A 22,618-nucleotide genomic window follows, 5' to 3' on the forward strand; every position below is an offset into this window, starting at 1 on the left:
ATGGTGCCTCCATAGGGTAGATTTATCTACTGCCTTCACCTTCTGTTTGGTTTACATATAACATTGTTTCCGATTTTTTTTTTATGCCTGAGCAAAACACAACCGCACCGGTCTGGCATGCATAGCCAGAGATGCATCAAGCTCTAGAAATTATCCATAAAAAAACTCAGTTCTGGCACCAGTTTCCTTCCAGGGTTTCTGTAAACAAGAGAGGGAAAATGCTGCACATAACAGGATTTATTTGCTACAATACAATTGTGGTACAGTTACTATCACAGGCGGTGTTTTCCTATAAGAAAAAAACTTGGACTTAAACTATGGTGATGACCTGTTGGTCAGGGACGGCAATCTGCCTATGCAGGTGATAGGTGGTGTACATATTTCATCCATGTACATTCCAACCATGTCAGCAGGTGCAAGGATACATGAAGGATCCAGGCTATCCAGAACAAGTGGCTGGTGCAGCCCAATGAGAAACATCTAATTAGTTATGCTTTGGCAGGGGGTAGCCGCCCATATACACACAGCGGCACCCATGACTTTGTTGAAATCTGGCGGCCATTGTAACCACAGCCTGCCTGTCTGCAAGACTCATGGTGCTCCTCATGGTCCTCGAGACCCCTGTAGGAGACCGCTATAGAAATAAAGTCTATGTTCTGAAACTGTTCAAGTATAAGATCCCCACCTTGTGTGAGTGTAACCACCAAGCCTTGTATGCCCCATTTGTGAACCGTAACTGTTAAGCTGGCTGTGCATCTGTTTATTTAAAAGTAAAATGCATCTGTGACATTCCAGGAGGGTGCCACCTAATTACAATCTGGTCTGATAATATGTGCATAGCAGTATATCCATAGTTCTTTAGTGGTCAAGGCGAAATGCAAAATTTTAACATCTAGAATGACCCCTCTCACATTCCTTATGCCTTTATTTCTGGAATTAAACACAGACCCTGCAGCAGAGTTTTAAATATTCCAAGACACCTGTTTCTTTATGATGAGCTAAAAAACTCATTGGTGTTATAATGAAAAGCAGACTGCGTTCCTGTCATGTCAAGAAAGCTGCAGTCGGAAAAAGTCCCCCCCCCCCGACATGATTTCATGGCTAATGATTCACTTGCTAATATCAGGGGGGCTCTAGTGAAGATAACCAAGTTGAGCTGTCTCAGATCAAATGATTCAATTAGGCCAGCTGTCCCTATTTGTCATGGCTCAACTCGCTTTTAAATTACCTTTCCAAAGTGGGTACGTGTCTTCAGCACAGAACATAATAGCTCAACAGTTTCATTTTATAAAATATATTTAGGCATAAAGAAGGACCAATGATTTTGCCCTTGTGTCTTCTGTACCACTAAGATTAAATGTAGTCATTTTACCCAGACGGTATGAACCTGACACCCTGATCCAGTATTTCTATTTAAGAATTCAATAAATTCTAATGTAAAAAAATTATTGCGGATCAGTTGAAAATAGGAATGCATTATTGCAAAAGCTATGCGTGATGAAGAAAATGCAAGGAAAGAAAAAAGGGTCAACTCAAGGATCAATCAACACCAAGATAAGAATACAATAATAGATGGATCGAATGATTGTGTTGGTATGCTTCATTTGGAATGGATGATTCTAGATTTTGAAGCCAAATCTAGAGCAGACCTCAAAATGAGGCTGGGTTGACATCATGTTTTTGTCTTACGTTTAACGTATGCATTAAATGGATGCCTCAGACATCTGTCACCATAGAGTTCCATTGCAAAAAAATCTCAAGTAAACGTACTACATTTTTCTGCCAGACTCTGCGGGTTGGAAAAGCATAGTGTACTACACTTTTGCATCCTTCCCCCCCCCAACTTATACGTTAAATTTAAGGCAAAACATGATTGAGAACCCAGTCTAAGAGAAGTAGAAGCAGTGTGTTTCAATGGAGGAGGGTGTGTGATGTGTCTGGATATATGACCCCCCCTTCAGTGACCATCTTATGGACAGGGACCTCTACGGCATGTGAACAGCACAGAAGCTTTCCCCAACAAGGAGATGTGGCTTATGAAATGTAGAAAACGGCACAGAATATCAACAAAGGCTTAGGTTAACCTGCTCTGACCTGCTCTGACTTGGCTTGTTTCCCTGACCTCAGCTTGGTTTTTACTGATCCCTGTTTGCTCCACACCGGTGTCCTCTCGACCCTCATGGGTCAGGGAGCCACTGAACAGACATTACCACCTAATAGGTAGCAGCCTGATGGTTCTCCTGCAGTGGATTCCAGATCCCTGTATAGGGGGGATAAAGGGTGAAGACCAGGGTGGCTACTTAGATAAGGCACTTAGGACTAGCCCCAAGTCAAATCTGTTTGGTGGCTCAGTGGATACACATCTGCTTTCATTACAGACTTTCACTAACCTATGGCACTTTATTTTATCCTTCAAACACAAAACACTGCAAAACATGGTAAGTTTGATCAAGACAACTTTTCTTTGAACTTTTATGGACTTTTCAATAAGGGCTCATGCATGTGCTTATTTAATATGCACATGGTCATAAATTAATGTGTGTGGATACGTGTTTGAATCCATAATATGGCATCCAACAGAATTCTGCAGCTTCTTTGATTTGCTTAGCTTTTCAGCAAGCCCAGAATTCCTTTTTCTATCTTGACAGAACATTGATGAAAATGACAATAAATAACATTGTCAATCCATGAAAGTAATACAATTCATATAATCTATTTAATGAATGACCCCCCTTTTAAACCCTCCCTGTGCCACCAGAAGAGTAAACCCTTCTCTATTCCTCCATCTCTCCACACCTTCCTCCTTTCTCTTAATCTCTAAATTTATATTGAAATAAGTACGTCCAGAACTTCAAGCTTTTTCCTATCTAATGAATCTAAAGAGCTAATCTAAACAGGGCCATTTATCTAACCATTCCCTATACTTGTTTTCTGATATGAAAAACATAAATTCCATAGCCGTATAATGCAACATATACTTTCTGCACATAAAGAGAGTTGGCGCTTTACAAGAAAACCACTCTTTAGCTATAACTGCTTGTGCAAAAAAAAGTTATTTATATACGCAGGCAAAATAACGTTGAACAATTCCTGATAAATATCCTATAATATGGTGTTAATACATCTAGTGGAATCAAGATACAGGACTTTACCCCTCTATTATCTAAATATCTTCCCTGTATTTTACAAGCTTAGGACAGCACCAAATTAAATGTATTCAGTCTGCCCCTTTCTGTTGGCATTTAGGGCACTTATCTCGATCCCGCAATTTCATTACTTTCAGCCCACGTAGGAGTTAAATAAAGCCTATGCAAAATCTTGAACTTGATCATTAAGTGTTCTTGCATGGCAAGACCACTTACTGTTATCTCACATATATATTCTTATTATTGCCAAATTTACCACCATAACTCCTCCCACAGTTTTTACACTACATAGACAGTAATATACCGAAACGTGCGGATTGTTCTTCGATTGGTGTGCTATTACTTTGTGGAACGTTTCACCGAATGGTTCACGAAATATTGGCGTTTTTGCGCGAAATTGGTCCCGTAGGAATGAATGGCGGAATGTTCAAAACTGTGGGAGCTGACAAAAGCTAGAGTGGGAGCTGAAAAATCAGGGACATGTTTTCTAAACTGCCACCGCTCCCTTATTTTCAAGCCCACCTACACAAATCTTATATCAAAACGTTCAGCTATCCCTGCTACCACTAAAATAACCACGGCTAAGCCATAGTCCTGATAGTTTTCACAATATGACCATTTGTTTACAACTCACAGATCCCATTGAAATTCATTGAAACTCCACTCTAGCCACCTCAAATTTGAAGGGCAATTTCTAAACTGCGACTGTGCCTTCATTTTTAATATTTCAGAGACATACTATGGCATCAAAATGTAGGTCTGGGTCTTGTGTTTCCTACATATAAAGCTCTTTGCTGTAGGATTTATAATTTATACAACCATTTGAAGATGGCAACCGCCAGTGAAGTGACCTCTCTTTACTGCTGGACTAGGGTGTGCTTTCTTTTCTTTTCAATTCTCTTTTTATTGGTTTTATAGTAAAGTCCATAACTAATACGGAATAACAATGGAACATTTGTGATACAAGATACAAAATCAGAGAGAGACTGTGATGATACAACATCTGAGTATAAGTTGAACAATCACAATGTACAGGTAGATGCATATCATTCAAATATAGAAGTGTCTTGCATGTAAGATTAAATAAAGAATATAATTCCTTAATAGGAGTTTTATGACAGTTTTAAATGGGGGGGGGGCAGAGGGGGGGTAGGAGGAGAGAAGGGGAGAGAGGGGAGTTAAGATGGAAGGGGGGCAGGGTTCTGGTTTTGTGTTTCAGATTCAGTCCGGAGTAGTTTGAGACAATGAAGCGATCTGTTGTAATACCTGAGGAGTTGACCGGAACGTAATCCAGTCATGCCAGATCTTTTGAAATTTATTGTGAGAGCGTAGTTCCCACGCTGATAGTTCTTCCATCAGGAAGATGAAATACAAACTTTTTGTAACCATTGAGCTATGTTAGGGGCTTTCTGTTGATTCCACTGTTGTGGGATTAGAGATTTTGCAGCGGCCTTGAGGTGTTGGAAAAGGATCCTTTTCCCAGGAGGGGATTCCTTCAAGTCTAATGTTGAGGAGGATGGAGACTGAGGTGGGGTCTGAGGTCAAAGAACATATTTGTTTGGTCAGATTCTAGGGTGTGCTTTCTATTGCTGTGTCTGTACAGAAGTCTGAGGGGCTCTTGTCTCTATAAGAACAGAGGTGGGCGGGGATGTTATCACGGTCGGCGTGACTATCACATACGTGACACAGAGGGAGGGAACAAGGAAGGCCCTGCCCAAGTGAGAGGGAAGGTGGTAACCCCTGACTCACCTAGCGGCTGGCACCTGGCTGCCCTGACGTCCCTAGACGGGTTCCTCACCCGTTACGCCGATCACGTGCCTAAAGCCCTGGCTTTCCCCAAGCTGAGCCCTAGATAGTGAACAGGGCGGTGGGAACACTAGTCCGCACCACTAGCTCTAAAGGAAAACACCAAGGGAAGGACAGACAATACAAACTCACATATAATCCCAGGTGGGCGACAACAGGAGACAACAAGAAGCCCAACAGGGATCCGGAGGGTAGCACTCTGGAACGACAACCAGGATTCACAACTCCAGTGAGTCAGTATAGATGTCCAGACAGGAAGCTCTGTAACTGGCAACTAGAGAAGAGTGAGGGGAGAATATAAGGAGGTTGGGAGTGGCAGACAAGAAACAGCTGAGGAGGAGAAACTACGGATCCCTGATTGAGACAAAAAGGATAGCAAGGCAAACACAGAAAACAATCACTAAGAAACAACGTGATCTTTAGATATAGAGCGCGCAGCCACCCGCTGCGACCTCCTGACCCCGGGTATAACGGAGTCAGACGTGGCTCTTGATACCCTCGTGACAGATGTCATGTGACTACTCCTCTGAAGATGCTATCTGCAATGCATGCTGGGATATTTACTTTACAGCTGCTCCGCCCACACAGCCTGTCTGAAGAAGCTCTTCAGGGGAACATGTCATGGTGAACAGATTAGAAAAATTACATATAGCCGGCACATTTAGCATGATATAAATACTTCATAGTTTGGGCTATTGTCTGGGGCACTTTGGATTTTTAATACTTTAGGGTGGCCAACCCCTTTAAAAGTTTTGGAAATAAGTTTTATACATTAGAGAGTATTTGAGGTGTTTCCACTAGCTACATTTACGAAAAGAAATTAGAGCTGTGTGAATATCATCATGCCATCTAAAGGAAAGAGATCTAAAGCTGCAAAGATACGCTGGACTAAACTGGACCTTTCATACCCACGCTTTCGGATCCGGAGCCCCACAGCAGCATAGTGGAAATGGATGTTTGTGACATTCGGGATCCGGAGCCCCACAGCAGCATAGTGGAAATGTAGGTTTGTGACATTCGGGATCCGGAGCCCCACAGCAGCATAGTGGAAATGGAGGTTGTGACAGTGAATGTGCCCAGGAGGTACATAGTGATGTGGTGTCACACGCTTAGAGCCTGCATAAACGGGGCATGAGCATTGCCAGGAAACAGTGGTTGTGAACACTGATTATAATCAAACAGATAGCACACCTTCACCTCCATTCTACGTCAAGATGCTGAGATCCCCCCAAATGCATGTGGTCATACCTTCATCTGCTAGGCTTGATAATGCTGATAATGTTTTTATAAATGTATGTTTTAATGTAACTGTGAAGCACTTTGGGCAACAACATTGTAATTAAATGTGCTATATAAATAATAAAAGTTGAAATGCATTTCTCACTCTATCAAGCTTGCCATGTGCACTTTTTAAATTTGATCAATCAATTGGTTAGTGTAATGTTTACTATCTTTACTCACTCCAAATACTCCATACAGTTACACTGCCCACTCATAAAGGTACTCTGCCCAGTCCAGCCTTTCCACAGTTACTCCAGCCACTCCAACCCCACAACAGTTACTCAAGCCACTCAACCCAGTTACTCCACCCACTCCAGTTGTAGACTACTGGTGGAGGCAAGAACACTTCACACAATTTCCCCATAAATTGTAGCTTTTCTAGTTTTATGAATATTATTTGGCAAAAAATGTAACTGATAACTTACAAATAGTATTGAGCGAACCCGAACTATAAAGTTCAGGTCCGTACCAAACTTTGCGAGTTCAGTTACCCAGATCCGAACCCGAACTTTGCCGGAAAAGTTTGGGTTCGAGTTCAGTGTTCGGGCATCTAATAAAGCTTTTGAAAAGCTGCAGGGCAGCCAATCAACAAGCTTTCAAGCTGTGGGCATGCCTAGTAATGGCATGCCTACTAATGGCATGGCTGTGATTGGCCGGTGCATCATGTGAACCAGCCTCTATACCAGCTGGATCACGTGTAGCATTGCCCATTAGCTCTGAGTAGTGAAGGGACAAGAAGCAGGCAGCTGAAGTGAGGGAGAGTGTTAGGAATCTGGCCATTTGTTTTGTGGGTGACATATAATGATTTTTGTGGGTGTAATACACCAGTTTTGCACCCCTGACACAGAAATATAATAATAAATCTGGCTGTTAATTCTGTGGGTGACCTATAGCGATTTTTTGTGGGTGCAATGCACCATCTTTCTACCCCTGACACAGAAATATAATAATTAATCTGTCTGTTAATTCTGTGGGTGACTTATAGTGATTTTTTTTGCTAATTTTTGTACCCCTGACACAAAAATATAATAGTTACTCCGTTTGTTAGTTTGATACGGTAGGTGACATATAGCCATTTTTGGCGTGAGATACACGTGCACTGCATACGTAAAAGGGAAATTATTATAGTTAATCTGTCTGTTAGATCGGTGGGTGACATATTCCCATTTTTGGTGTGAGGTACACCTGCACTGCATACATGACCAGGGAAATTAATATAGTTAATCTGTCTGTTAGTTCGGTGGGTGACCTCAAAGAATGAGGAGAGCATCAAATAAGGGATGTGTCCCTGATCGTGGTGCTGCTGGTGCTGGTGGAGCTCCTGTTGCAGGGACAGACGTGGTCGATCTGTGCCAGCTACACGCCCAAATGAAACACCTTCCTCAGATGCACGTAGGCGACAGGACGTTTAGCGTCATTTTGTAGGCCTGAATACCGATGTACAAATGGTGAGGCCAGAACAAGTAGAGGCATTAGTAGATTGGATGGCTGACAGTGCCTCCAGTTCCTTCACATTGTCTCCCACCCGGTCCCCTGCTGAAACCGCAGAGTTATCACCTGCAGCCCATGGGCATCTGTCTTTCACCTCACCCCGTTGCAAATCAGCCAAGCAGTCTGAGCCCCAAGTCATGCAGCAGTCCTCTTATGCTTTTTGATGACTCTGCTGGCGGGTTTCCGTGGGCCATCCACCTAGTCCTGCCCCAGAAGTGGAAGAGATTGAGTGCACTGATGCCCAACCACTTATGTTTCAGGATGTTGACATGGGAGGACCACCGCAGCATGTCTCTGATGATGATGACGAAACACAGGTGCCAACTGCTGCGGCTTTCTTTCGTGTGCAGAACGGCAAGGAGGGCAGGGGTGAAGAGTGGTGGTAGATGATGTGGAGGATGATGAGGTCCTAGAACCCACATGGAATCAAGGTCATACGAGTGACGTTTGAAGATCGGAGAAAGAAGTGGTAGTCACACAGCACCAGCTGCACAGCAAAAGAGGGAGTAGGGTGCAAAAGCAGAGTGGCCGTCCCCTGGCCAGTATGCCTGCTACTGCCCACTGCACCCAGGGACTCAGCACACCAAAGCCAGCTCCAAGGAGTTCCCTGGTGTGGCAGTTCTTTAGACAATGTGCTGACAACAAGACACGAGTGGTTTGCACACTGTGCAATCAGAGCCTTAAGCGAGGCATAAATCTTCTAAACCTGAGCACAACCTGCATGACCAGGCATCTAAGTGCAAAGCACAAGCTGCAGTGGAGTACACACCTGAAAAAGCACAAAAGATCTCAGGCTCCTCTTGCTCCCTCTTCTGCTGAGGTCTCGGCCTCTTCCTCCCCCTCTAAGTGACAGTGGTACCTGCCATCCCGCAGACAGATAATGTGGCAGCACCTTCACCACCGTCACCCACCATGTCCACACTGTCCCATGGAAGCATTCAGCTGTCCATTCCCCAAACACTGCAGAGAAAGAGGAAGTACCCCCCCTACCCACCCACGGACCCTGACCCTGAATGCCAGCATTTCAAAATTGATGGCCTTTGAAATGCTGTCATTCCATCTGGTGGAGACAGAGACTTTTAAAAACCTTATGGCGGTGGCTGCCCCACAGTACGTTGTTCCCAGCCGCCACTACTTTTCCAGGCGAGCCATCCCTGCCCTGCACAACCAAGTGGAGGACAAAATCAGGTGTGCACTGCGCAACGCTATCTGTGGCAAGGTCCACATTACTACCGATATGTGAACCAGTAAGCACGGGCAGGTACGTTATATCTCCCTAACTGCACACTGGGTAAATGCAGTGGGAGAAAAAATAAATAAATAAAGGTAAAAAATAAGTAAATAAAAATAAAAAAAAAACAGTGTTGGCTACCTCCTCCTCCCCCGCCGCATCCACCTACACCGCCACGTCCACCGCCTCCTCAACCTCCTACTCCACTTTGACCTCCGCCTCCTAGTTCAAGATTATTTTTTTTCTATTCTATGTAAAGTCATTTCCCTATCCACATTTGTTTGCAGGGCAACTGTCCTGCTCTTACCCCCATTTTGCTTCCTTTTGCAGCCCTCTTGCCCTTACTGCGACTATTTTACAGCCATTTTAGTGCACCAAAATTCAGGTCCCTATTGACGTTAATAGGGTTTGGGTTCGGGTTCGAGTTTAGGTCAAGTTCGGGTCCGGAACCCAGCGAACTCAAACATCCACGGGTCTGCTCATCCCTACTTACATATCTTCTGCTAATCCTCTTCAGGTAGAGACAGTCCATCCTAACACCATTTCCCTTTAATGGAGGAACAAACTGGAGTACAAACATACTTAGACAGGTTCTGATATAACTTAGAAGTAGCCCTCTTTAATTTTAATAAGTTCTTCAACTAAAGGGCAGTACTGCACCAAGAACTTAAGATTACTTTTGGGGTTGGCCATTTTCTGGTTACTGTTGACCATTGTGTTTGTTAACCGCTTTACGTCCGCCCATAGGATATAAACGTCCTATGGGTGGATGTCTATTTCTGAACGGACGTTCCAGAACGTCCGTTCAGAAAGTGCAGCTGCACGCTAATCGTGCAGCTGCTGATCGGGTTGCCCGCTGTCAGTGACAGCAGGGCAACCCCTAAGACAAGGCAGGGACAGTGCCCAGGTGTCCCTGCCTTCTAGATCGCTGCAGACACAGCGCTCACCGAGCGCTGTGTCTGCAGAGAAGGAAGCGCTGTGCGCTTCCTGTTCCGGCCCGGCGGTCATGTGACCGCCGTGACCGGACTGTGCAGGAGCTGTGTGAGGTCTCTCAGAGACCTCGATCAGCCCTGCTCTGAGGCTGTACAGCGCTAGGTTGCTGCTGTACAGCCTCTCTAGGGGTGCATTTGTCCTGTAACTGGGGCTACTATGTCAGCCCCAGTTACAGGAGAAATCAACAGTGAAAAAAAAAAGTGAAGTAAATGTCCCCCAGAGGTCTTGTATGACCTTATGGGGGACGAAAAGTGTAAAATAAAAGAAATTAAAATAAAAGGTTGAAAATAAAAAAATATAAAAAAAGTTTCACATGTAAAAAAAAAAAGTCCCCAAGTAAGGAATGAAAAAAAAAAGTTAAAAATAGAAAAAATTTTAAAAAAGTATACATATTAGGTATTGCCGCGTCCGTAAAAACCAGCTTTATAAAAATATTACATGACCTAACCCCTTGGATGAACACCGTAAAAAAAAAAAAAAAAAACTGTGTCAAAACAAGCAATTTTTGTCACCTTGCATCACAAAAGGTGCAACACCAAGTGATCAAAAACGCGTATGTCCCACAAAATAGTACCAATAAAACCGTCACCTCATCCCTCAAAAATGAGCCCCTACATAAGAAAATCTCTCAAAAAATAAAAAAACTATAGCTCTTAGAACATGGAGACACTAAAACATCATTTTTTTGGTTTCAAAAATGCTATTATTGTGTTAAAGTGAAACAAATAAAAAAAAGTATACATATTAGGTATTGCCGCGTCCGTAAAAACCAGCTCTATAAAAATATCACATGACCTAACCCCTCGGGTGAACACCGTAAAAAAAAAAAAAAAAACGTTGTCAAAACAAGCAATTTTTGTCACCTTGCATCACAAAAGGTGCAACACCAAGTGATCAAAAATGCGTATGTCCCAAGAAATAGTACCAATAAAACCGTCACCTCATCCCGCAAAAAATGAGCCCCTACATAAGAAAATCTCTCAAAAAATAAAAAAACTATAGCTCTCAGAACATGGACACATTAAAACATAATTTTTTTGTTTCAAAAATGCTATTATTGTGTAAAACTTTAATAAATGAGAAAAAGTATACATATTAGGTATCGCCACGTCCGTAACAATCTGCTCTATAAAATGTCACTTGACTGAACCCCTCAGGGTGAACGCTGTAAAAATAAATAAATAGAAACTGTGCTAAAAGAATCAATTTTTTGATCAAAAAATCATATGTACCCAAAAATAGTACTAATAAAACTGGCACCTTATCCCCTAGTTTCCAAAATGGGGTCACTTCTTGGGAGTTTCTACTGTAAGGGTGTATCAGGGGGCTTCAAATGGGACATGGCATCTAAAAACCATGTGGAGTTCCTTTTCTTCTGCGCCCTGCCGTGTGCCCATACAGCAGTTTATGACCACATGTGGGGTGTTTCTGTAAACCGCAGAATCTGGGTAATAAATATTGAGTTTTGTTTGGCTGTTAACCATCGGTGTGTTAAAGAAAAAAATAGATTAAAATGGAAAATCTGCCAAAAAAGTGAAATTTAAAAATTTGATCTCCATTTTCCTTTAATTCTTGTGGAACGCCTAAAGGGTTAACAAAGTTTGTAAAATCGGTTTTGAATACCTTGAGGGGTGTAGTTTCTACAATGGGGTCATTTATGGGGGTATCCACTATGTAGGCCCCACAAAGTGACTTCAGACCTGAACTGGTCCTTAAAAAGTGGGTTTTGGCAATTTTCTTAAAAATTTGAAGAATTGCTTCTAAACTTCTAAGCCTTCTAACGTCCTAAAAAAATAAAATGACATTTCCAAAATGATGCCAACATAAAGTAGACATATGGGAAATGTTAAATAATAAATATTTTATGAGGTATCACTTTCTGTTTTAAAAGCAGAGAAATTGAAATTTAGAAAATTGCGAATTTTTCAAATTTTTGGGTAAATTTGGGATTTTTTCATAAATAAAGGTGAAATATTTTGACTCAAATTTATGACTATCATGAAGTACAATGTGTCACGAGAAAACAATCTCTGAATGACTTGGATAAATAAAGGCGTTCCAAAGTTATTACCACATAAAGTGAGATATGTCAGTTTTGCAAAATTTGGCCTGGTCAGGAAGGGGGCAAATGGCCCAGATGGCAAGTGGTTAAATGATTATACAGTATGTCACCTACTATTACAGTCCTGATCAAAAGTTTAAGACCACTTGAAAAATGGCAAAAAAATCATATTTAGCATGGCTGGATCTTAACAAGGTTCCAAGTAGAGCTTCAACATGCAACAAGAAGAAATGGGAGTGAGATTAAACATTTTTTGAGCATTCAATTTAATAAAAACAATGAATAAACTGAAACAGGCTGTTTTTTAGCTGATCAAAAGTTTAGGACCACACCTCCCAAAAAAAACTAAACCCCCCAAAACAGAAATCCAACTTCCAAACATGAACTCAGTAATGAGTAGCTCCGCCGTTATTGTTTATCACTTCAAAAATTTGTTTCGGCATGCTTGATGCAAGCGTTTCCATGAGGTGAGTGGGAACATTTCTCCAAGTAGTGAAGACGGCCACACGAAGGCCATCTACTGTCTGGAACATTTTTGTAAACTTCCCTTGCCATCCATCCCCAAAGGTTCTCAATTGGATTTAAATCAGGGGAACATGCAGAATGGCCAAAAGAGTGATGTTATTCTCCTGGAAGAAGTCCCTTGTCCTGCGGGCATTGTGTACTGTAGCATTGTCCTGTTGAAAAACCCAGTCGTTACCACACAGACGAGGGCCCTCAGTCATGAGGAATGCTCTCTGCAACATCTGGACATAGCCAGTGGACGTTGACGCCCCTGCACTTCCTGAAGCTCCATTGTTCCACTAAAGGAAAAAGCACCCCAGACATTATGGCGCCCCCTCCACTGTGGCGTGTAGAAAACATCTCAGGTGGGATCTGCTTGTCATGCCAGTAACGTTGGAAACCATCAGGACCATCAAGGTTAAATTTTTTCTCATCAGAGAATAAAACTTTCTTCCAACTTTGAACGTCCCATTTTGGTGCTTTCTTGCAAAGTCCAAACGAGCAGTTCTGTGGCTTTCAAGGAGACGAGGTCTTTGAAGACGTTTTTTTGTTTTTGAAGCCCTTCAGTCTCAGATGCCGTCTGATGGTTATGGGGCTGCAGTCAGCACCAGTAAGGGCCTTAATTTGGGTTTAGGATCGTCCAGTGTCTTGACGGACAGCCAATTGGATCCTCCAGCTCAGTGCTGATGAAATTTTTTTGGGTCTTCCACTTGACTTTTTTGTTCCATAACCCTCAGGATCATTTAAGAAATTCCAAATGACTGTCTTACTGCGTCCCACCTCAGCAGCGATGGCGCGCTGTGAGAGACCCTGCTTATGCAGTTCAACAACCCGACCACGTTCAAAAAGGGAGAGTTTTTTTTGCCTTTGCCATCACAATGTGTGACTACCTGACAGAAAATTACAATGAATCATGTGGTCCTAAAATTTGGATCAGCTGAAAAACAGCCTGTTTCAGTTTAATCGTTATTTTCAATTACACTGCGTGCAGAATTATTAGGCAAATGAGTATTTTGACCACATCATCCTCTTTATGCATGTTGTCTTACTCCAAGCTGTATAGGCTCGAAAGCCTACTACCAATTAAGCATATTAGGTTATGTGCATCTCTGTAATGAGAAGGGGTGTGGTCTAATGACATCAACACCCTATATTAGGTGTGCATAATTATTATGCAACTTCCTTTCCTTTGGCAAAATGGGTCAAAAGAAGGACTTGACAGGCTCAGAAAAGTCAAAAATAGTGAGATATCTTGCAGAGGGATGCAGCACTCTTAAAATTGCCAAGCTTCTGAAGCGTGATCATCGAACAATCAAGCGTTTTATTCAAAATAGTCAACAGGGTCGCAAGAAGCGTGTGGAAAAACCAAGGCGCAAAATAACTGCCCATGAACTGAGAAAAGTCATGCGTGCAGCTGCCAAGATGCCACTTGCCACCAGTTTGGCCATATTTCAGAGCTGCAACATCACTGGAGTGCCCAAAAGCACAAGGTGTGCAATACTCAGAGACATGGCCAAGGTAAGAAAGGCTGAAAGACGACCACCACTGAACAAGACACACAAGCTGAAACGTCAAGACTGGGCCAAGAAATATCTCAAGACTGATTTTTCTAAGGTTTTATGGACTGATGAAATGAGAGTGAGTCTTGATGGGCCAGATGGATGGGCCCGTGGCTGGATTGGTAAAGGGCAGAGAGCTCCAGTCCGACTCAGACGCCAGCAAGGTGGAGGTGGAGTACTGGTTTGGGCTGGTATCATCAAAGATGAGCTTGTGGGGCCTTTTCGGGTTGAGGATGGAGTCAAGCTCAACTCCCAGTCCTACTGCCAGTTTCTGGAAGACACCTTCTTCAAGCAGTGGTACAGGAAGAAGTCTGCATCCTTCAAGAAAAACATGATTTTCATGCAGGACAATGCTCCATCACACGCGACCAAGTACTCCACAGCGTGGCTGGCAAGAAAGGGTATAAAAGAAGAAAATCTAATGACATGGCCTCCTTGTTCACCTGATCTGAACCCCATTGAGAACCTGTGGTCCATCATCAAATATGAGATTTACAAGGAGGGAAAACAGTACACCTCTCTGAACAGTGTCTGGGAGGCTGTGGTTGCTGCTGCACGCAATGTTGATGGTGAACAGATCAAAACACTGACAGAATCCATGGATGGCAGGCTTTTGAGTGTCCTTGCAAAGAAAGGTGGCTATATTGGTCACTGATTTGTTTTTGTTTTGTTTTTGAATGTCAGAAATGTATATTTGTGAATGTTGAGATGTTATATTGGTTTCACTGGTAAAAATAAATAATTGAAATGGGTATATATTTGTTTTTTGTTAAGTTGCCTAATAATTATGCACAGTAATAGTCACCTGCACACACAGATATCCCCCTAAAATAGCTAAAACTAAAAACAAACTAAAAACTACTTCCCAAAATATTCAGCTTTGATATTAATGAGTTTTTTGGGTTCATTGAGAACATGGTTGTTGTTCAATAATAAAATTAATCCTCAAAAATACAACTTGCCTAATAATTCTGCACTCCCTGTAATTGAATGCTCAAAAAATGTTTTGTCTCACTCTCATTTCTTCTTGTTGCATGTTGAAGCTCTACTTGGAACCTTGTTAAGATCCAACAATGTAAAATATGATTTTTTGCCATTTTTCAAGTGGTCTTAAACTTTTGATCAGGACTGTATAACCTTTTTTGAACTTCTGCACCATTTTCTATATTTCGTAAGGTATGTCCCCTTGTTTACAAAGTCTTTTGTGTTGTCCACACAGAGGTCATGTCCATATGATGGCTGCTAATGGAGGGTTACGTGACCAGGCAAATCACCTCTATGTGATGCCTCATCCATTTAAATGCATTGCACCTACCATCAGCACTTTTTCTGTTGGGATTTTAGTGCAGGTGCAATGTGTTTGAATGGAGGAGGCATCACATGGTGGTTATTTACCCGGTCACATGACCCTCCATCAGTAGCCATTTTACAGACGTGACCTTTGTGTGGACAGCACAAAAGACTTTGTAAACAAGGGGACATACCATACGAAATATAGAAAATGGTGCAGAATTTCAACAAAGGCTATATTAGTAAGTGCCATATAATCATCTATCAAATACATTAGTCAACAATAACCAGAAAGTGGCCAACCCCTATAACTTCATTAACTATATAAAACAATTGAATATAATAAAACCTTTGTGTGATCGTGAGGCTAAAATCTTCAAATGTGACTGATTATCCTTTTTCTTATCCTGAATATGCCCCAGTGTCTTTGGGGGTGCACACAGCAGATACAGAGGATGAGGAGGGTGCAGAATTGGAAGGCTGAGTGAGCCACTCAACCAACTTTGGTGTGCCCTTCGAAGTTATCGCACGCGCCTTCTCCAACTTCCCACTTGGGGTCCGGCCTGGTGAACCTACCCGACCCCTACCAGCCCTGCGGAATGGTCTGCCTCTTCCTCTGCCTGTCATTTTCTAAATGACCCCCTGCCTAAGTCCGTAGAGAAGAGCAGTATTTGTTGAAGAAGGTATATCGCATCCCTCAATCAGTAGTTGGTGGAAAAAGGTATATATCAATAGCACCCCTCAATCAGTATTTTGTGGAAGAAAGTATATGGCGCCCCTCACTCAGTATTTGGCAGAAACAGGTATATAGCACCCCTCAATAAGTATTTGGAGGAAACAGGTATATGGCACCCCTCGATCAGTATTTTGTGGAAGCAGGTGTATCGCAGCCCTCAATCAGTTTTTGGTGGAAGAAGGTATAAAGAAATAGCACCCCTCAATCAGTATTTTGTATAAGAAGGTATATGGCACCCCTCAATCAGTATTTGGCAGAAACAAGTATATTGCACCCCTCAATCAGTATTTGGAGGAAACAGGTATATGGCACCCCTCAATCAGTATTTTGTGGAAGCAGGTGTATCGCACCTTTCAATCAGCATTTGGTGGAAGAAGGTATATAGCAATAGCACCCCTCGATCAGTATTTTGTGTAAGAAGGTATATGGCACCCCTCAATCAGTATTTGGCAGAAACAGGTATATAGCATGCCTCAATAAGTATTTGGAGGAAACAGGTATACGACACCCCTCAATCAGAATTTTGTGGAAGCAGTTGTATCGCAGCCCTCAATCAGTATTTGGTGGAAGAAGGTAAATAGCAATAGCACCCCTCAATCAGTATTTTGTGTAAGAAGGTATATGGCACCCCTCAATTTTTCTCCTTATCTCTTTATTATGGCTTCGGGAGGGGCAGGGGTAACACAATTTTCTACCGCACCGGGTGACACCAACCATAGCAACGCCAACCATTAGGAACCCAGCTCTAAGTTGAATTCGCAATGTGATTAATATAACCTGTCAAATTTGTGACACTGCAGCTTCGGAATGAATCTAAAATGGATGCTCTCCAGGAGGTGGGAGGGTCTGGGAGGGAGGGTATGATGCTGATTGGCTGGAATGTGTCTGCTGACTGTGAGGTACAGGGTCAAAGTTTACACAATGATGACGAATAGGGGGCGGACCGAACATCGCATATGTTCACCCGCCGCGGCGAACGCAAACAAGCGATGTTCGCCGGAAACTATTCGCCGGTGAATAGTTCGGGACATCTCTACCCTCAATCGTATTTGGCGGAAACAGGTACATAGCACCCCTCAATCAGTATTAGGCGGAAATAGGGATATAGCACCACTAAATCAGTATTTGGTGGAAACAGGTATATGGCACCCCTCAATCAGTATTTTGTGGAAGAAGGTGTTTCGCAGCCCTCAATCACTATTTGGTGGAAGAAAGTATATAGCACCCCTCAATCAGTATTTGGCGGAAACAGGTATATGGCACCCCTCAATTAGTATTTGGCCGAAACAGGTATATGGCACCCCTCAATCAGTATTTGGCCGAAACAGGTATATGGCACCCCTCAATCAGTATTTTGTGGAAGCAGGTGTATCGCAGCCCTCAATCAGTATTTGGTGGAAGAAGGTATATAGCAATAGCACACCTCAATCAGTATTTAGTGGAAGAAGGTATATGGCACCCCTCAATCAGTATTTGGCGGAAACAGGTATAAGCCACCACTCAATCAGCATTTTGTAGAAGCAGGTGTATCGCAGCCCTCAATCAGTATTTGGTGGAAGAAGGTACAGTATATAGCAATAGCACCCCTCAATCAGTATTTTGTGGAAGAAGGTGTTTCGCAGACCTCAATCAGTATTTGGGGGAAGAAAGTATATAGCACCCCTCAATCAGTATTTGGCGGAAACAGGTATATGGCACCCCTCAATCAGTATTTGGCGGAAACAGGTATATGGCACCCCTCAATCAGTATTTGGCGGAAACAGGTATATTGCACCCCTTAATCAGTATTTGGCGTAAACAGGTATATGGCACCCCTTAATCAGTATTTGGTGGAAACAGGTATATAGCAATAGCACCCCTCAATCTGTATTTTGTGGAAGAAGGTATATGGCACCCCTCAATCAGGATTTGGCGGAAAGAGGAATATAGTACTACTCAATCAGTATTTGACGGCAACAGGTATATGGCACCCCTCAATCAGTTTTTTGTGGAAGCAGGTGTATCGCAGCCCTCAATCAGTATTTTGCGGAAGAAGGTATATAGCACCCCTCAATCAGTATTTGGTCGGAAACAGGTATATCGCACCCCTCAATCAGTATTTGGCGGAAACAGGTATATAGCACCCCTCAATCAGGATTTGTGGAAGAAGGTATATGGCACCCTCAATCAGTATTTGGCGGAAACAGGTATATAGCACACCTTAATCAGTATTTGGCAAAAACAGGTATATGGCACCCCTCAATCAGTATTTTTTGGAAGCAGGTATATCGCAGCCCTTAATCAGTATTTGGTGGAAGAAGGTATATAGCACCCCTCAATCAGTATTTGACGGAAACAGATATATGGCACCCCTCAATCAGTATTTTGTGGAAGCAGGTGTATCACAGCCCTCAATCAGTATTTGGTGGAAGAAGGTATATTGCAATAGCACCCCTCAATCAGTATTTGGCGGAAACAGGTATATGGCACCCCTCAATCAGTATTTGGTGGAAACAGGTATATGGCACCCCTCAATCAGTATTTTGTGGAAGCAGGTGTATTGCAGCCCTCAATCAGTATTTGGTGGAAGATGGTATATAGCAATAGCAGCCCATAATCAGTATTTAGTGGAAGAAAGTATATGGCACCCTCAATCAGTATTAGGCGGAAACAGGCATATGGCACCCCTCAATCAGTATTTGGAGGAAACAGGTATATGGCACCCCTCAATCAGTATTTTGTGGAAGCAGGTATATCGCAGCCCTCAATCAGTATTTGGTGGAAGAAGGTATATAGCTATAGCACCCCTAAATCTGTATTTTGTGTAAGAAGGTATATGGCACCCCTCAATCAGTATTTGGCGGAAACAGGTATATAGCACCCCTCAATCAGTATTTGGGGGAAACAGGTATATAGCACCCCTCAATCAGGATTTTGTAGAAGAAGGTGTATCGTAGCCCTCAAGCTGTTTTTTGGGGGGCAACAGGTTACTCCAATAGCGTTTGTCCCTCTATCTAGCTGCGGTATCGCAGCAGAACCACACACAACTGCTTCACAATACAAATACAGTACACTATAACATAATTTATTTGTTAGAAAGGACTTTTGTGGCCCTATTAGCTAGCGTTTGGTATTCCTAACTGTCCTTGCTCAAAAATGCAACCTCTCCCTACACTGGCAAAACACATAATGTAAAATGGCTGCCAGATCAGGTTCTGTTATAATGTTGGGGGTGTGTCCATGTGCTGAAACGTCTCAATTGGCTGTCCTGTCCCACCTGATGGATGTCAAATCGAATATAGCACCTGCTAGTTACTTGGCGTTGCCCGGAAGGAGCGTGCTCCACGTAAATCGGTGAAAATCCAGCAAGCCGCCAATATGTTGTGAATATTAATCTTCTTTATTGCTCAGTAGAGTAGATTATTTCAAAATAACGCGTTTCGGCATATAGCCTTCATCAACAGATACATCTCAAATTCATAATGACTCTTATATATACAAAAAATGCTTTCACTAAAGCATGGGAACACACATAACAGAAGATTTGCACAATATCGATGGAGAAGTAGTTCTAGCTTCCTCTAAAAGAGACCTCGGGTACCCCCTTTCACTAAATCTAACCACCATTTCCTGCAATTTGTGGTCCCGCATAAGTGGGTCAGAAACAATTCTTTTTATTCTCTAAAACTTTGACTTTGGTATAGCTTTTTTCAGCGAGGGTGGGTGTGCACTAGTAAAATGTAAAATACTGTTACTGTCCGTATCTTTCCTGAACAAATCAGTTGAGAGACGGCCATACTCATCCTTCATTACCACAGTATCCAAAAAGCTCACCTTATGCTTATCACAGGTAATAGTAAATCTGAGACCATCACAGACCATCACAGACCCTGTTCAAATATTCAAAGAACTCGGATAGGATCTCACGCGGCCCCGCCCACACGCAAAAAATATAGTCTATAAATCTTTTCCAAATAAGTACGTTTTCTTGGTAATGCATATTACTATAAACAAAGGACTCCTCAAAAGCTGACATAAACGCATTTGCGTAGGGTGGGGCCACGTTCGATCCCATCGCGGTTCCCCGTCACTGCAAATAATATGCATCTTCAAACATAAAGTAATTGTTAAACAACACCAAACTTAGCATTCCTGTTGTATCATTGGGTAGTCACTAGTTAATAATATATCAGCCACCGCCTGAATCCCTTTCTCATGATCAATTGATGTGTAGAGACTCACCACATCAATTGTCACTAGCCAACTATCCACCGGAATGGAATGCAGGTCCGTAATTTCTTTCAAAAATTACGTCGTATCCAACAAGAACGACTGATAATTTTTTATCAAGGGTGTTAAAACCTTTTCCAGGGTTATAGATAAGGGGGACAATATCAAATCCACCGAGGCCACTATTGGACGGCCGGGGGGATCCACAAGCGTCTTATGGACCTTAGGCTATACAGTTGCAAGAAAAAGTATGTGAACCCTTTGGAATAATATGGATTTCTGCACAAATTGGTCATAAAATGTAATCTGATCTTTATCTAAGTCACAACAATAGACAATCACAGTCTGCTTAAACTAATAACACACAAAGAATTACAAAGCGGATTCCAAAAAAGTTGGGACACTATACAAATCGTGAATAAAAACTGAATGCAATGATGTGGAGGTGCCAACTTCTAATATTTTATTCAGAATAGAACATAAATCACGGAACAAAAGTTTAAACTGAGAAAAATGTACCATTTTAAGGGAAAAATATGTTGAATCAGAATTTCATGGTGTCAACAAATCCCCAAAAAGTTGGGACAAGGCCATTTTCACCACTGTGTGGCATCTCCCCTTCTTCTTACAACACTCAACAGACGTCTGGGGACCGAGGAGACCAGTTTCTCAAGTTTAGAAATAGGAATGATCTCCCATTCTTGTCTAATACAGGCCTCTAACTGTTCAATCGTCTTGGGCCTTCTTTGTTGCACCTTCCTCTTTATGATGCGCCAAATGTTCTCTATAGGTGAAAGATCTGGACTGCAGACTGGCCATTTCAGTACCCAGATCCTTCTCCTACGCAGCCATGATGTTGTGATTGATGCAGAATGTGGTCTGGCATTATCTTGTTGAAAAATGCAGGGTCTTCCCTGAAAGAGATGACGTCTGGATGGGAGCATATGTTGTTCTAGAACCTGAATATATTTTTCTGAATTGATGGTGCCTTTCCAGACATGCAAGCTGCCCATGCCACACGCACTCATGCAACCCCATACCATCAGAGATGCAGGCTTCTGAACTGAGCGTTGATAACAACTTGGGTTGTCCTTGTCCTCTTTGGTCCGAATGACATGGCGTCCCAGATTTCCAAAAAGAACTTCGAATCGTGACTCGTCTGACCACAGAACAGTCTTCCATTTTGCCACACTCCATTTTAAATGATCCCTGGCCCAGTGAAAACGCCTGAGCTTGTGGATCTTGCTTAGAAATGGCTTCTTCTTTGCACTGTAGAGTTTCAGCTGGCAACGGCGGATGGCACGGTGGATTGTGTTCACTGACAATGGTTTCTGGAAGTATTCCTGAGCCCATTCTGTGATTTCCTTTACAGTAGCATTCCTGTTTGTGGTGCAGTATGGTTTTACGGCCTTGACCCTTACGCACAGAGATTGTTCCAGATTCTCTGAATCTTCGGATGATGTTATGCACAGTTGATGATGATAGATGCAAAGTCTTTGCAATTTTTCGCTGGGTAACACCTTTCTGATATTGCTCCACTATCTTTCTGAGCAACATTGTGGGAATTGGTGATCCTCTACCCATCTTGGCTTCTGAGAGACACTGCCACTCTGAGAAGCTCTTTTTATACCCAATCATGTTGCCAATTGACCTAATTAGTGTTAATTGGTCTTCCAGCTCTTCGTTATGCTCAAATTTACTTTTTCCAGCCTCTTATTGCTACTTGTCCCAACTTTTTTGGGATTTGTTGACGCCGTGAAAATTGGAATCAACGTATTTTTCCTTTAAAATGATACATTTACTCGGATTAAACGTTTGATCTGTCATCTACGTTCTATTACAAATAAAATATTGACATTTGCCATCTCCACATCATTGCATTCAGTTTTTATTCACAATTTGTTTAGTGTCCCAACTTTTTTGGAATCCGGTTTGTAAATGTTACCATGTTTTTATTGAATACACCATGTAAACATTTACAGTGCAGGTGGAAAAAGTATGTGAACCCTTGGATTTAATAACTGGTTGAACCTCCTTTGGCACCAATAACTTCAATCAAACGTTTCCTGTAGTTGCAGATCAGACGCGCACAACGGTAATTCTTGACCATTCCTCTTTACAAAACTGTTTCAGTTCAGCAATATTCTTGGGATGTCTGGTGTGAATCGCTTTCTTGAGGTCATGCCACAGTATCTCAATCGGGTTGAGGTCAGGACTCTGACAGGGCCACTCCAGAAGGCGTATTTTCTTCTGTTTAAGCCATTCTGTTGTTGATTTACTTCTATGCTTTGGGTCGTTGTCCTGTTGCAA

The sequence above is a fragment of the Bufo bufo genome, chromosome 5, assembly GCF_905171765.1.
Source record: "Bufo bufo chromosome 5, aBufBuf1.1, whole genome shotgun sequence".
NCBI lineage: Eukaryota > Metazoa > Chordata > Amphibia > Anura > Bufonidae > Bufo > Bufo bufo.